Source organism: Rhinopithecus bieti, unplaced genomic scaffold (genome assembly GCF_001698545.2).
Source record: "Rhinopithecus bieti isolate Rb0 unplaced genomic scaffold, ASM169854v2 scaffold_6536, whole genome shotgun sequence".
In the NCBI taxonomy this organism is placed as follows: Eukaryota; Metazoa; Chordata; class Mammalia; order Primates; family Cercopithecidae; genus Rhinopithecus; species Rhinopithecus bieti.
The window spans coordinates 2,117,717-2,132,010 of NW_016805524.1; the positions used below are offsets into that span (position 1 = coordinate 2,117,717).

At 35.9% G+C, this 14,294-nt stretch overlaps 1 protein-coding gene across 4 annotated transcripts in view; it reads left to right on the forward strand.

Moving 5' to 3' along the window:
• NCOA2 (nuclear receptor coactivator 2) overlaps window positions 1-14,294 on the forward strand; it is a 306,070-nt gene that overhangs the window by 105,894 nt on the left and 185,882 nt on the right. For all 4 annotated transcript variants that reach the window (XM_017872742.1, XM_017872737.1, XM_017872739.1 and 1 more), the window contains exon 2: window positions 8,212-8,268. The gene's annotated coding sequence lies outside the window, so the exon portion shown is untranslated. The remainder of the gene's footprint in view (window positions 1-8,211; window positions 8,269-14,294) is intronic.

The window sequence follows — 14,294 nt, forward strand, 5'->3', positions numbered from 1 at the left end:
CCCCTTCCAAAAAAAAAAAAAAAAAAAAAAAATGAATAAATAGATATGAAAATCAGCCAGGTGTGGTGGTGCATGCCCTATAGTCCTAGCTACTCAGGAGGCCGAGGTGGGTAGATCAACTGAGCCCAGGAGGTCGAGGCTGCAGTGAGCTGTGATTGCGCCACAGCACTCCAGCCTGAGCAACAGAGCAAGACCCTGTCTCAAAAAAAAAAAAAAAAAAAAAAGCTAGTTACTTCTGGTTCACTTTCTTTTCTTACCCCATGGTCTTAAAATATTGTGCATATAGTCACCAGGCGCAGTTGCTCACATCTGTAATTCCAGCACTTTGGGAGGACAAGGTGGGTGGATCACGAGCTCAGGAGTTCAAGAACAGCCTGGCCAAGATGATGAAACCCCGTCTCTACTTCAACAACAACAACAACAAAAAAACACCAACAAAAAAATTAGCCAGGCGTGGTGGCGGGCGCCTGTAATCCCAGCCACTCAGGAGGCTGAAGCAGAGAATTACTTGAACCCGGGAGGCGGAGGTAGCAGTGAGCTGAAGTCATGTCACCGCACTCCAGCCTGGGTGACAGTGCGAGACTCGTCTCAAAAAAAAAAAAAAAAAAAAAAAAAAGATGCTATAGTCATGCATCACCTAAATGCATTCTGAGTATTGCATAATTAGGCAAGAGTATACTCACACAAACCTAGATAGTCTAGCCTGCTACATGTCTAGGCTATCTGGTGAAACCCATTGTTTCTAGGCTACAAACCTGTGTAGCATGTTACTATACTGAATACCATGGGCAGTTGTAACACAATGGGAAATATTTGTGTATGTAAACATGTCTAAATATAAAGAAGGTGCAGTAAAAATATGATATTATAATATTACAGGACCACCATGGGATATGCAGTGTGTCATTGACAAATGTTGTTATGCATTGCATGACTGTATATTATACAGAGTCTTGAAGTGTTTTATAGGCTCGTCTGTATTGTACCCAAGGGATATAAAAGGAAGCATTCTAGGCTCAGTTGTGTCAGAGTGGTTATTGCAACAGTAATTAGGGGAAACAAGCTAAGGAGAAGATGAATTTCTGAGGGGAGTTTATAATCTAAAAATTATCCACACTATTGGCAGAAAACAGTAAAATTCTACTTATGGTGTGTTGGGCCTTTTTATTTGAGGTGGGAGTGGATTGGTTGTTAGGGTGGCATGCTCTAGTCTTGGTGGGGAACTATCCCTGAGCCTTTTACCTCTGTTTAAGAAAGATTAATTTCTGCCCAAGAACTTATCTTTTTTTCCCCCTGTAATTCTATTAAAGACTATTGTCAGTTTTTTGGCAAAGCACCCTAATAAAAGCCCTAGGACTTCTGCAGTGGTTTAAAAATTAGTAGTCCAGCAGCAGGTTATTGTCTTACCCAAAGATGGATGCAACCTCATCCTTGCCCTCAAACAGCTCACCGTCTAGAGGAGAAGATAAGTTTTAGTATAAGGTAATGACAGCAATCATTTGTACATGCTGTATCCAAGTCCTTATTTCCTTTTCACATGTCAACACTTCAACCTTCTCTAGATTAATTTATATCTTTATCTCTCCATTGAAAGTGTCCTTATAAAGGACACCAATAATTTCTGGTTGCCACATCAAGTAGAAATCTTAATTCCCAGTGTCATTGAACAATGTTGACCACCCTCTCCTTGGAATTATCTCCTCTGGAATTTTATAGTACTTGTCTTTGCTGGTCTTCCTCTTGTCTTTTAGGTAATTTCTTCTCATTTTCCTTGGTCAATTCCTTTTCTACATAATTTTTACCTGTAGAAATTCCTCAAGACTTAGTTCCAGTCTGCCACCCTCCTTTCTTTATATTTTCTGCCAAAGAAATCTTAACCATTCTTTCAACTACAGATATAAGATTAATTGGTTTTTTAGGTCTATCTCTGGGCAAGAATACTAGTCTTTAGAGAACTGCTGTTTTTTTATAGTTTTATTGCCTCCGACCATGGTAGGCAAGAGACCAGATGGAAAGGAATGGGCATAATGAGATCCGTGAGTGTGATGGATATATTATTTTTCACTGTGTCATACATGTAAATTGTGGATGTGTATGTAACTGTAGCTTAAGAATTTTTAAACTGATATATTTTTTCTATATATCTGTTATAATTATGGCCTATGAATTTTTTTACGTTTAGTAAGGATGAAAATTTATTCAATTGTGTATCTAAATCTCTACTTGTTTAACTTATGACTAATTGTACTTTCTGAAGCTTTTTATTAAACTGAGTTAAAATAACAAAAGAACGTCTTACGACTGACTTTCAGTTAACTTTAAGCACTGGTTTTATTAACTTAAAAATTTCTCTGTATTAATTTGTATACCTTAATAGGCAAAATGAATAGTTGGAAAGAATAATTAGGAGGTTAGTTAATGTTTACCCATAAGTTATCAGGGCTAAATGTTATTTTAAGGGAGTTTTGCCATGATACTGTTGACCTTACAGAGGACTTTGGAAAATGAAAATTACCTTTAAACATTTTCATTAGTTAAGAGTTATTGTCTGCAGTGGAGGTATAGTCTTTTAAACAGAGAAAGAAATCATGAGCTTGTCTGCAGTATATATAGAAGTTAATCGGTTCATTTATAAATTATTCTTCTAACGTCTAGATGCTTATTTTTAGCACCATCAAACTTATGGGGGAACAATTTTACTTTGCATGTCTAGTCCTCATTCTTTATATTATTAAGTCTTCTGCAGTGAAACTTTGGAATTTTACTATTTTATTAAAATTCATATGAAGGCTATATATTAGGACACATTTGCATCACAAATATATGTAATATATTTGTATAATAACAATATCATGTTCAATAATCTGAAATGGTTTTCAAAGGTAAGTCTTGAAAGTATGACTGTTTCTTCTTGGGGTTATATGCTATGAAACGTGACTTAAAGGTGTTTTTTATGTTTGAGAGTTTGTGCTTTTAAGCAAAAGGGAAAAATAAATTTTGTATTAATCATAGATTATGAGTGTACACTATGGGTATATATTCACATGTGCTTGACTGGAACTATTGAAAAATCTTAAGTAATTTGAGCAGTCCTTCCTTAGCTTTTTCTTCTGTTCCCCGTGCATTCTCTTTTTTCCTGCCAATCTGTCTGGCTGGCTTGATTAGGGTGGTGCTGGCTGTCCCGAAACATGAAGTGTGATAGTTGTTGGGCTGCCCTTTTGTTCAGTCATCTCTTTACAACAGCCTGTTCCATGTTTTCAGTTGTCCAAAAAAAAGACTTGGTTGTTTTGGGTTGACAAACATACCTTTCTTTTCTTTTTTTTTTTGAGAAAGGGTCTCACTCTGTCACCTAGACTGGAATGCAGTGGCGCGATCACGACTCACTGCAGCCTTGACATCCGTAGGCTCAGGTGATCCTCCCATCCCAGCCTCATGAGTATCTGAGACTACAGCCGTGCGCCACCATGCCCAGCTAATTTTTTTGTATTTTTTGGAGATGAGGTTTCACCTTGTTGCCCCAGGCTGGATTCGAACTCCTGAACTCAAGTGGTATGCCTGCCCAAGTCTCCCAAAGGGTTGGAAATACAGGCGTGAGCCACCATGCCCTGCAACAGACATATCTTTATTTACATACTAGCTCTATTAGTGATTGCATCCTTTGATTGTTAGCAACTTTGAGAAAATTGTGAGGCCTACATTTGGGCTGAGAAAATAATAATGCCAAGATTTATTAACAGTGTCTGCCAAAGGTGCAGGATGTAGGGAATACCCTTTGCTGGTCTTGTTAGTACTATACCAGAAACCTCAAGAAGGCAGTTTTCAGGTTGGTCACATTTCTGCCATTTGCTTTTTCAAATCAAGTTGGCAAAAATAGCATTATCAAAACAGTGACCTTCTGTAACAGCCTAGTGGGTAAGATCGTGTATAAACTCCAGAGTCAGACTCTTGTGGGTTAGAACCCAGACTTTTGCTAGTGCATCAGCTCTCTGGCTTTAGACAGAGTTCTTTACTCTCCAGTTAGGTTTCTGTATCTATAACGTGGGCATGATAGTAGCAGGGCCTACCCTCACAGGATTGTTATGAAGATTAAATTAGGTGATACACATAAAGTTCTCCACTCAGTGCTCTCACAGAATGAGCATTCAATAAATGCTATTCATGCTATTGTTACATTGTTGTTAAGCCAAAAAAAGTATGGTACATCTCTTATTATAGTAGTTACACATTAAAATGGTCTTTTAGCCAGTATTACAGCTGTCATTTCATTTTCTTCCCAGTTTACATTGCTTCCTCTGGGTCTGTTTCTACCCATTCATTTAAAAAATAAATAAAATGAAATATTGAGCATATCTTCTCCAGTTCTCCCCCACGCCCTACTATCAACCTACACGGCTCTAATGCTGCCAGCTGTCTTTTTATGTGTGGTGCAGATTCAGTTCTGACTTCATTTTTTGACTCAGACTAGTGAGGTGTTACTCCACCTGCTAGTTGATGCTCTACTTGGCAGGTGTTCACACCACCATATGCAGCTAGAACTACCTTTACCCTTAGATCTCCTACTCACGTGGAAACTGTAGCTATCACACAAGAAAGAGCGAGGATACACTGGTGCATTTGTGAAAAATCACTAAAATATTTTTTAACATTAAAATTTTTTTGCTTTCTAAAATTGAGGTATAATTTGCAGACCATAAAATGCACCCATTTTAAGTGTACTAAAGCAGGAGTTTCAGTATATTTTTACAGTCATATATATCTTGTATCTGTTATTCATCTTTCTTTAGGACACATTTCAGTTTTAGAACGATTTTATCACCCCACAGAGTTATCTTGTGTCCATTTTTAGTTAGTTTCCATTTCCATATCCTGACACTGGAAACCGTCAACCTGCTTTCTGTCTTTATAGCTTTACTTTTTCTAGAAATTTCAAATAAATGGAATCATACAATACAGTATATGTTGTATTTGTGTTAGTCTTCTTTCATTTAGCATAATGTTTTTGAGGTTCATTTGTGTTGTTCATATATTGATAATTAATTCCTCTTTATTGAGTGGTATTCCATTGTATGGATGTACAGCATTTAAGAAAATCCCTTGATAAATATTTGTATGGTTTCCAGTTTTTGGCTATTGTGGAAAATAACTGCTGTGAACATTTCCATTCAGCTCTTTGTATGGACATCTCTTCCCCAAGAGAAATGAAAACATCAGGGATAAAATTGCGTTGTGTAGTGAGAAACTTCCAAACTTTTTTCCCAAATGGCTGTACTATTGCGTTTTCTCCCAGCAGTGGATTTAAAGGGGTTCTGATTTCTTCATATCCTTGTCAACACTTTAGATAATTTTACTGGTTGTGTAGAATATTTCATTGTGGTTTCAATTTCCATTTTCCTAATAAGTAATGATGTTGAGTATTTTTTCATGTACTTTTCCTTATTGTATTTCTCATGGTTAGTTACAAAATATTTTGCCTATTTAAAAATAATTGAATGATTTGTCCTATTATTAAGTTGTAAGAGATCTTTATATATTCTAGATACATGCCCTTTATCAAATAATGTAACTCCTTATGTAATATATTCTAGGTATGTGTTCTTTATCAGATAATTATTTTGCAGATATCCCCAAATTTACCCCTACTCCTTCCCTTGAGACACATTCTTAGAGGGACTTTGTGAAACTCTCAGGTCAGAACAGTAACAAGATGCTTCTTTATAAAAGAGCTTTTATTACCTGCACTTTTGCTTTAAATGACAACTAGTTTCTCTTAGTAACTTACAAAATAGTTTGTAATTCTGTTTTTAGGGAAGTATTTTATTCCTTTTGTTTAAAATGTTACACCAAGGTATCTGGATGTTTGGAAATTTTAGTATCTTTGTATCTCCTAAACATCTTTCTTTTCTTTCTTTGTCTTTTTTTTTTTTTTTTTTTTTTTTTTTTTTTTTTTTTTGACAGAGTCTCGCTCTGTCGCCCAGGCTGGAGTGCAGTGGCGCGATCTTGGCTCACTGCAAGCTCCATCTCCTGGGTTCACGCCATTCTCCTGCCTCAGCCTCCTGAGTAGCTGGGACTACAGGCGCCTGCCACCACCCCCAGCTAATTTTTTAGTATTTTAGTAGAGACTAAAATATTAGTCTTTACCATGTTAGCCAGGATGGTCTCGATCTCCTGACCTCGTGATCCTCCCGCCTCAGCCTCCCAAAGTGCTGGGATTACAGGTGTGAGCCACCGAACCTGGTCAACATCTTTCTTTAGCATGGGTGCATTGACACTTTTGCCTCATGTTATAGTAGCTTATTAATAAAAGTTTACTGAATAGTATAGAGCCAACAGTAATCATTTAATCTCATTCCTACTAATATTACAAGTTTCAGCTCACGATTATTGCATAATATGATGTCCTTGAGCAAATTAGTTGTTGGTATAGAATTATAATAGGCTTAAGTAGGCCAGCATAATGAATACATTTATCCCAATAGTGCTAGAAAGAATTGATGACTCCTATTACATAAGTTTATTGCACACTATTCACTGACTGCCACTTGAGTAGAATCCATTCAGTTTATTTACTGTGATAACTTCTTATTTGCATATAGATTCTTTTTGTTTGTTTTTCATGAAGTATCTCTGACTAATACACTAGCTGCATTTCATTATATATGATGAGCTCAAAACTGGCCAGGTCTTGGTACAAATCAAAATGCTATCTTTTTCCGTTTCTCTCCCCTGTAGACCTCTTAGATTATGAAATCAGATGTTTCTAGTGTCCAAGAAAAATAGTAATTTTGATATTAAATTGATGTTAACTTGTTTGTGCTATTGGATTCTATTTACTGTTTTAATGAGTAAAGGGCTCTTAAAGGAATTAGTAGTGCTTTAAGTTTTGATAATCCAAATTGTAAATTCTTACTGATGGATGTCATCTGAAGGAAGAAAATCTAGTAGCTTAGTTGTAAAACATTCCTTGGAGCTGATTAAATCTAGTAGTGTTTAATGTTTCTTTAAAATTATTCTTAAAAGAGATACATTTTCAGTATCATTACTAGTAGCAATCAAGCCACTTTTCTTGAGTCCATAAAATACACAAAAGCAGTAAATATTAATATACATAAAATGCCTTAAGCACATACCCTTGTTTTCATATTCCTCATTTTGTTTCTTGGGAACAAACTTAATTGGTGCAGTGGAAGAATCAGACAAAAAGCTGCAGGCTCATTTACAGTGAAGCACTTTGTTCGCAAAGACACAGAATCTGAAGAAACTTTGCAAACAGTTGCCCTCATTATTGAAAATATTCAGTTCTTCCTTTTCTTTTTCCTCTTTTCTCTTGCAAATTATCTTGGTTATTATAACATGATTTTTACTGCCAAAAAGGCTTTCCTTGGCTGGGCATGGTGGTTCACGCCTGTAATCCTGGCATTTTGGGAGGCCAAGGCAGGAAGGTCACTTGAGGCTGGGAGTTCGAGACCAGCCCAGGCAACTTAGCAAGACCCTACCACTACAAAAAATAAAAATTTAGCTGGGTGTGGTGGCATATGCCTGTAGTCCTAGCTACTTGGGAGGTCGGGGTGGGAGGATCACTTGATCCCAGGAGTTTGAGGTTGCAGTGAGCTGTGATAGTGCCACTGCATTCCAGCCTGGGTCACAGAACAAAACTTTTGTCTCTGAAGGGGGAAAAAAAGATATTTCTTGAGATAACAAAGTATTTAGTCATTCAGGCCTTTTGGTTCCATATAGGTAAACTGTAAATCATGGTAAATTAAGATTAGTATGTGAACTTTATTTATTTATTCAGCACACATTTTCTGCCTGTTACAGTGTGCTGGGCATGGCCCTAGGAATGCAGTGTGGGAGTAGGTCACTAGGGCCTCCTGCTTTTACTCAGCTTTTTGTCTCATAGGGAAGGCTGGTGGTTAGACAAGCAGTTAAAGTATAAGGCCGGCAACTGAGAAGTTGTAGGCACTTTATAATTCACAATGAATTGTAGCCTTATATATTTTACATTATCTTGTACAAATAAAAGTAATGCAGCAAGTCTACTTCTTGATTTACCATGCAATTTAAGAAGAGATGTTATTAATGAATATTACTTGTGTATTGATGGCAATTAACAAGTATTACTTGAAAATCAGTTATAAAAATCACATCTGCTCTAAGGAATCCAACAGGATTCTGCAGATTTTATTCATGTTTATTTGTTTGTTTATATTACAGATTTCTCTTGGATTTGGCTACACACTTATAGATCTTCTGCACTGTTTACAGGCACAGGTGAGTTAATGTTGAATTCTTCATATTGGATATTTTGATATTTAATTAAAATATTTTAAAATTCTATATGTAGTTTAGGAAAGTAATATGCAAATAAGATGATTATAAATAAAAATAAACTGTATGTTTGTCTGTATTTCATTTTTATTATGAAAGTTCCTTACAAATGTATTGGAAATAACATTTAAAGGTAAAATGCTCATATCTGTTTATCAGTGGTTACTATATCTATTTGGGATGACTTTACATTATACCTATTGAATGAGTTGATTACAATTTATTCTAATTTCATAGCTTGACATAATGTTTATATTTATTTTATGTGTAAAAATTTGAGTGGTAGTATTTCTCATTTCTTAGCAAACTAGCATAAAAGAGGAGAAAAGGAAAGTTACTACAGATTTTAGCAGCAAATCTCACTTACAGGGGTAGATATTATAAAATGCAATGAGCCAAACTTTCTTGTCCAACCTGTGTAAAATAGCTTCTCAAGCACTCCATATCACACAGCTGTAATTGATTTTTATCATAATATTTACGATCATGTGATATAATTTTATTTATTCTTTACAACTTTCCCTACTAGCTTCGTGAACATCAGGGACCATTTCTATCTTGTTCAGAACGGCATCCCTAAACCTTAGGATGGTGCCTGGTATACAGTAAAGACTAAATAAACATTTGTTAAAGTAATTATTGGGTAATAAACATTAAGAATATATTCATATTCAGAGACATTGAACTTTGGTAACACAAATAGAAATAGTTTCTTAAGCTTATTTCGTTTTTTCTTTTTGAGATGGAATCTCGCTCTTTCACCCAGGCTGGAGTGCAGTGGTGCAATCTTCGCTCACTGCAACCTCCGCCTCGTGGGTTCAAGCGATTCTCCTGCCTCAGTCTCATGAGTAGCTGGGATTACAGGTGCCCACCACTATGCACCACTGATTTTTTTTGTATTTTTAATAGAGACGAGGTTTCACCATGTTGGCCAGGCTGGTCTTGAGCGCCTGACCTCAAGTGATCTGCCTGCCTCAGCCTCCCAAAGTGCTTGGATTATAGGCATGAGCCACCACGCCCAGACTCTTAAGCTTATTTCTAGATATGAAGTTAATTTATACCATGAACTTAAGGTATATAGCTCTTGAATGTTATGAAAAATTAGCTGTATTAGATACTTTGTATATCCAAATATGCTTAATCAGGGTAGAATTAAGAAGATAACTCTTCCAATTCCACATTTATTTTGTCAGTGTCCCAGAAGGTTCTTACAGTCAAGTAAAGAACAAACCCGAAGGAAGCGTGGCAGCTTCTTGTCTCCATACTGGATCATATTAACATATTAGATATGTTTTGTGGTATATTTATAGAGAGCAAAGTAGATTTGAAAGTTGTCCAGTTTATAGCTCTGCAAACCAAATAAATTAATATTTTCCCACTACCTGCCACTCGATACAAAATGTAACTTACTTCATTTTTTGTTTCTAGATTGGGGAAATGTTTTGGTCATTTTCCTGCCCTATATATTGATGTGTTTGAACTCATTATCAAAGGTAGTGGTAGGCATAATTTTATAAGTGGACTACTTAATTCATTTCCTTGTGTCCATGCCAGTTTTCTTTGTGTTTCAAGATGTCAGTTGTTACTGGGTTCTTGTCTCGTTTTGTTTTTTTGTTCTTTCTTACCTTTTCCAGACATTTGCTTCTCCTTCTGCCATCAGAATTTTTCATTTATAGAAGGAATTAAGTCTGACCTTTAAGAACTATTGAAAGTAAAATTTTAGGAACTATACAGCTGTTTCTGATTCACATCTATTTTACAAGTGCAATTTGCAGAGATTCCACTGATAATACTAATAACAACTATTATTTATTGCTCTTTTACTGTATGCTAGGCATTATGTAAGTGCCTTTTGGTTGTCTTCAAAATAACAGATAAGGAAGTTGAAGCTCAGAGAGCTTAAATGACTTTTCCAAGGTCATATCAAGTTAGAGGCAGTTTGCCACTCCAAAGACCTTGACCTTAACCACTGAGCTCCATTTTCTGCCTAAATACCCCCGAGTACAAGAATATTTGTGACAATAACTGTAGTTCATGAAAATAATCATGTTCATATTTGAAGACTTCAAAATTAATTTAAAAACCAAAGATTATTTCACTTATATTTCATTAGGAGACCTTAACTTGTAACTCTTATTCCAAACTAAAACATGACGACTCATTTGAAATGTAATGACAACCTAAACTATTTAAGTTCCACTCTGAGACTTTGATTTTATACTCACAAATTATGGGTAGGGGCATGGGGGACAGCTATTCACATTCCTTTTTCTGTCGTAAACATGATGTGCTATTAGTATGAATCAACATTCTTTCTCCCATGCAATATTAGAAATTTTAGATTGTAAGTGGCATCTGTGGTTCATTGGATAAATCACTTTTTTTGCAAAGAATAGATTGTTTGAAATATAGTGACTGTAGAATTACTTAGAACCTTTATCTTGAAAAGTTTAATAATTTATATCTCTGGGAAAAATACCTTAACTATTGAAGAAATGAAGTTTAGTATAGCCTTACAGTGTATCAGGAGTTGGTTCAGATAGAACTTTAGCTTCTCTTACTTAGTTTATTTTCAAAGCTGAGTAGAACATACTATGTAAAATACAATTTTATATTTTGGGTCTTAAATTTATAAAGTGGACAAAATGTTCTGAAGGACAACTTTGTTGAATACACATATTTAGATACTGATTTGAAAACACAATTATTTATATACTTCCTTAGACTTTCCAAAAGAGTTGTATCTATGAGTGTAAATGCAAATTCCAGATTTGAGTATATGAAAAATGGAATTCTGTAGTTTGAGTTAAAAGACAAAACTTATTGAACAGACTGAACTATGATTTTAGTGTACAGCTAGGTTAGTATTTCCATTCTAGTCTCACGTTTTAAGCATTTTTAAAGTTAGCCCATAAAATTTACTTGGCATTGATAATCACAACAGGAGCAAGAGTTAAATAAATCCATTTGGCAATATAGCTTTGAAATGTAATTTTCCTTTCAATATGGAAGGTTGGACTCACTGTGGATTTATATAGACCTTGGATTTATTTATAAGTTTTCTCTGTTGGAAGATTTGGGGTGGGCGGATAGGGTGAGGATGGGTTGGTGAATTGTTCACACATGCTAAGTACAGCCCATCTCTTAAATACCAACATGAGGGAGAAGTTCTCCACTGTACAATGAAACACAATATATACTTCATGTAGTACCAGTTTGCTTTGTTGTTGTGTACTAAGTGCTATATACTAAAAATTAAGCATATCAAGGCCTAAGAGAAACTTTGACCATATTGGATATGACATGGTTGAAATACATTTCAAATGAGTATTTGTTGGAGTTTTTAATCCCTCCTTTGTTCATAGATGTGAGAAGATTTGTGATTAGATGTCTGCTTTAACTGGATGTATATATATCTATGAAGATGGGCACTTTGATTTGAGGTACTGATATCAGGCTTTGGGCACTATCTGCGGAAAATCAGTATTAATCTAAACTAAAATTGAGAATACTGAAATATCTATCTTTTGCTTTAGACAAAATCTGCCCATATTTATTTATATCACTATTTTTGTGGTATTTTCTGCAAATGTCAGCATGGTAGGCACTGATCTGTAGAATTAAAAAAAAAAATTAACAGTTGACAAAATGTCCTCAGTCATTTAACTATTCAGAGTAGAATCACAATCCTGGTCTCACAGGACAGATTCCTCTGCACTTAATACACAGAACGGACTACTGAACTCAGGATGGTGTAGGCTCACGTTGAAATGAACTTCTGTTGGGTGTTGTTGACACAAAGCCAGCAGTTGGAAACTGTTTGTCTGACAGGCCAGTTTACTCTTTTCTTCTTGTTTTCTTCCTTTTCTGTGCATATATTAGTGTGAACCAATTAGCTTAGTTTTCCTTGCTAAACTAAATTCATTCAGCACCATTAGCTCTCTTTTCTCTCTTCCTGACTTCCTTTTACCCTTAGGCCATCCCTAGCCTATGCTAAGTGCTATAGGAAATACAAAGAATGGTTACCAAAAATTATTAAATTGGAAAAGGATTATCTATCTATGCAGGTTTAACTCCATGTTTCCTTGTTCGATGTTTTTACATTGCGTTTAGGTTTTCTCCTTCTTTTTTCTGAGACGGAGTCTCTCTCTGTTGCCCAGGCTGGAGTGCAGTGGCAAGATCACAGCTCACTGCAGCCTCCACCTCCTGGGTTCAGGCAATTCTCCTGCCTCAGGGCCGGGTGCGGTGTCTCATGCCTGTAATCCCAGCTCTTTGGGAGGCCGAGGCGGCGGATCACGAGGTCAAGAGATCAGGACCATCCTGAACAACATGGTGAAACCCTGTCTCTACTAGAAATACAAAAATTAGCTGGGCGTGGTGGCACATGCCTGTAGTCCCAGCTACTTGGGAGGCTGAGGCAGGAGAATCACTTGAACCCAGGAGGTAGAGGTTGCAGTGAGCCGGGATCACGCCACTGCCCTACAACCTGGCCACTGCACTCCATCTTGGCGACAGAGCAAGACTCCCTCTCAAAAACAAACAAACAAAAAACAGGGCATTGATTTCTGAATTATATGTCTCCCTATTCAAAGTCTTAATCTGTCCATGTGAATAGAGGTTAAGGCAATAGCAACAACAACAAAATGCTACCATTAGTAAATGTTTTGTTTATTATATAGAGTTAACAGCTTTCAGAGTGTGCTCTTAGGAAGGCACACCCCTCTTGAGGTAGGTGTGTCTTGCTTAGTGATGTTGAATGAATCACAGTCCAGGCAGTCTTCATTCTGCATGGTGGCATTGCTGTCTTCATGTGGACAGACAAGTAGAATGATGTTAGAAATCATATATTTAGAATTATAGACAGTAATTTTTTTTTTCAAAATGCACAAAGATGTTGTTTCTTGGAGTATAAGAGAATTGAGTTTTAGCTTAGAGCCACTTTACTGTGAGAGCAACTTTTTTTAAATTGAAAATTTCTAAGTGTGACCTCTGTTGGCATAGCTGGTATTCTTTGAAAGTAATTAAAATGAAAACTATTGCCAGTCTATGTCTTATGTAAATCTTTTGAGTTAGCATGTTTTGAAGAGGTATGACTGGTGTCAGAATATTCTGAGAAAGTTAGGGTGGGCCATGATTTCTCAGCTATGCTTTCTGTACTGGAAAACAGGAGAGATTTATGCATAGGAGTGGGATAAGTGGTTTAATAGATTGTTAATAAAATGCATATTCTGTTTGTTGTTTTTGTTGTTGGTCCTTAGAGTTCAATTCAAACTTGTATATTCCACTTATCTGGATGGTAGAGTTGTTAGCTTCAGGGAGAAGGTCTGTGACAAGTAGAATTTCACATAAATGCCACCACAGTAACTTTTGAAATACTTCACATTAGATTTGGGTCAGTTAGGATTTTTAGCTAGGCTGTTCACTTTCACTTTGGAAGGCAAATGCCAGATGTATGTTATTTTCTAGGCAGGTGCTGAATTTGAGTCAGCTAACTTTGCCAGAATCCCCTTAAACATAAAATAGCAAGTAAAGTCAGACTCTTTCCATTAAACACCTTATAGTTGTGTTTTGTTGTTTTTTTTTTTTTTTGGAAGCTGAAATTCATATATGTTATTTTGAACCATTTATAACATCTAGATACAAGGGTCTAAATTAAGCATTTATTTATAAAATTATCCATATCCATGCAATTAAGTTTTTTCTATTTTACTGTGATTCTTTAGCATTAGGATATAGGTATTTCTATTTATTTTGACTGGTATTGCTAGCTTGAGACTCAGTATAATGGGAGAGAACCAGAGAAATTAACGGTAAGCTTTGCAAATTGTGATTTTTATCTTAATTCCATGCATTAGGCTGTCTAAGCCTTGTTTGCTGTTTCATGAATGATTCATGGATGTCTATAATCAATGGAAATGTGTTTTTTGGCCTAGGCACCGTTACATTTTGCCTTCTCATCTACAAAGGGT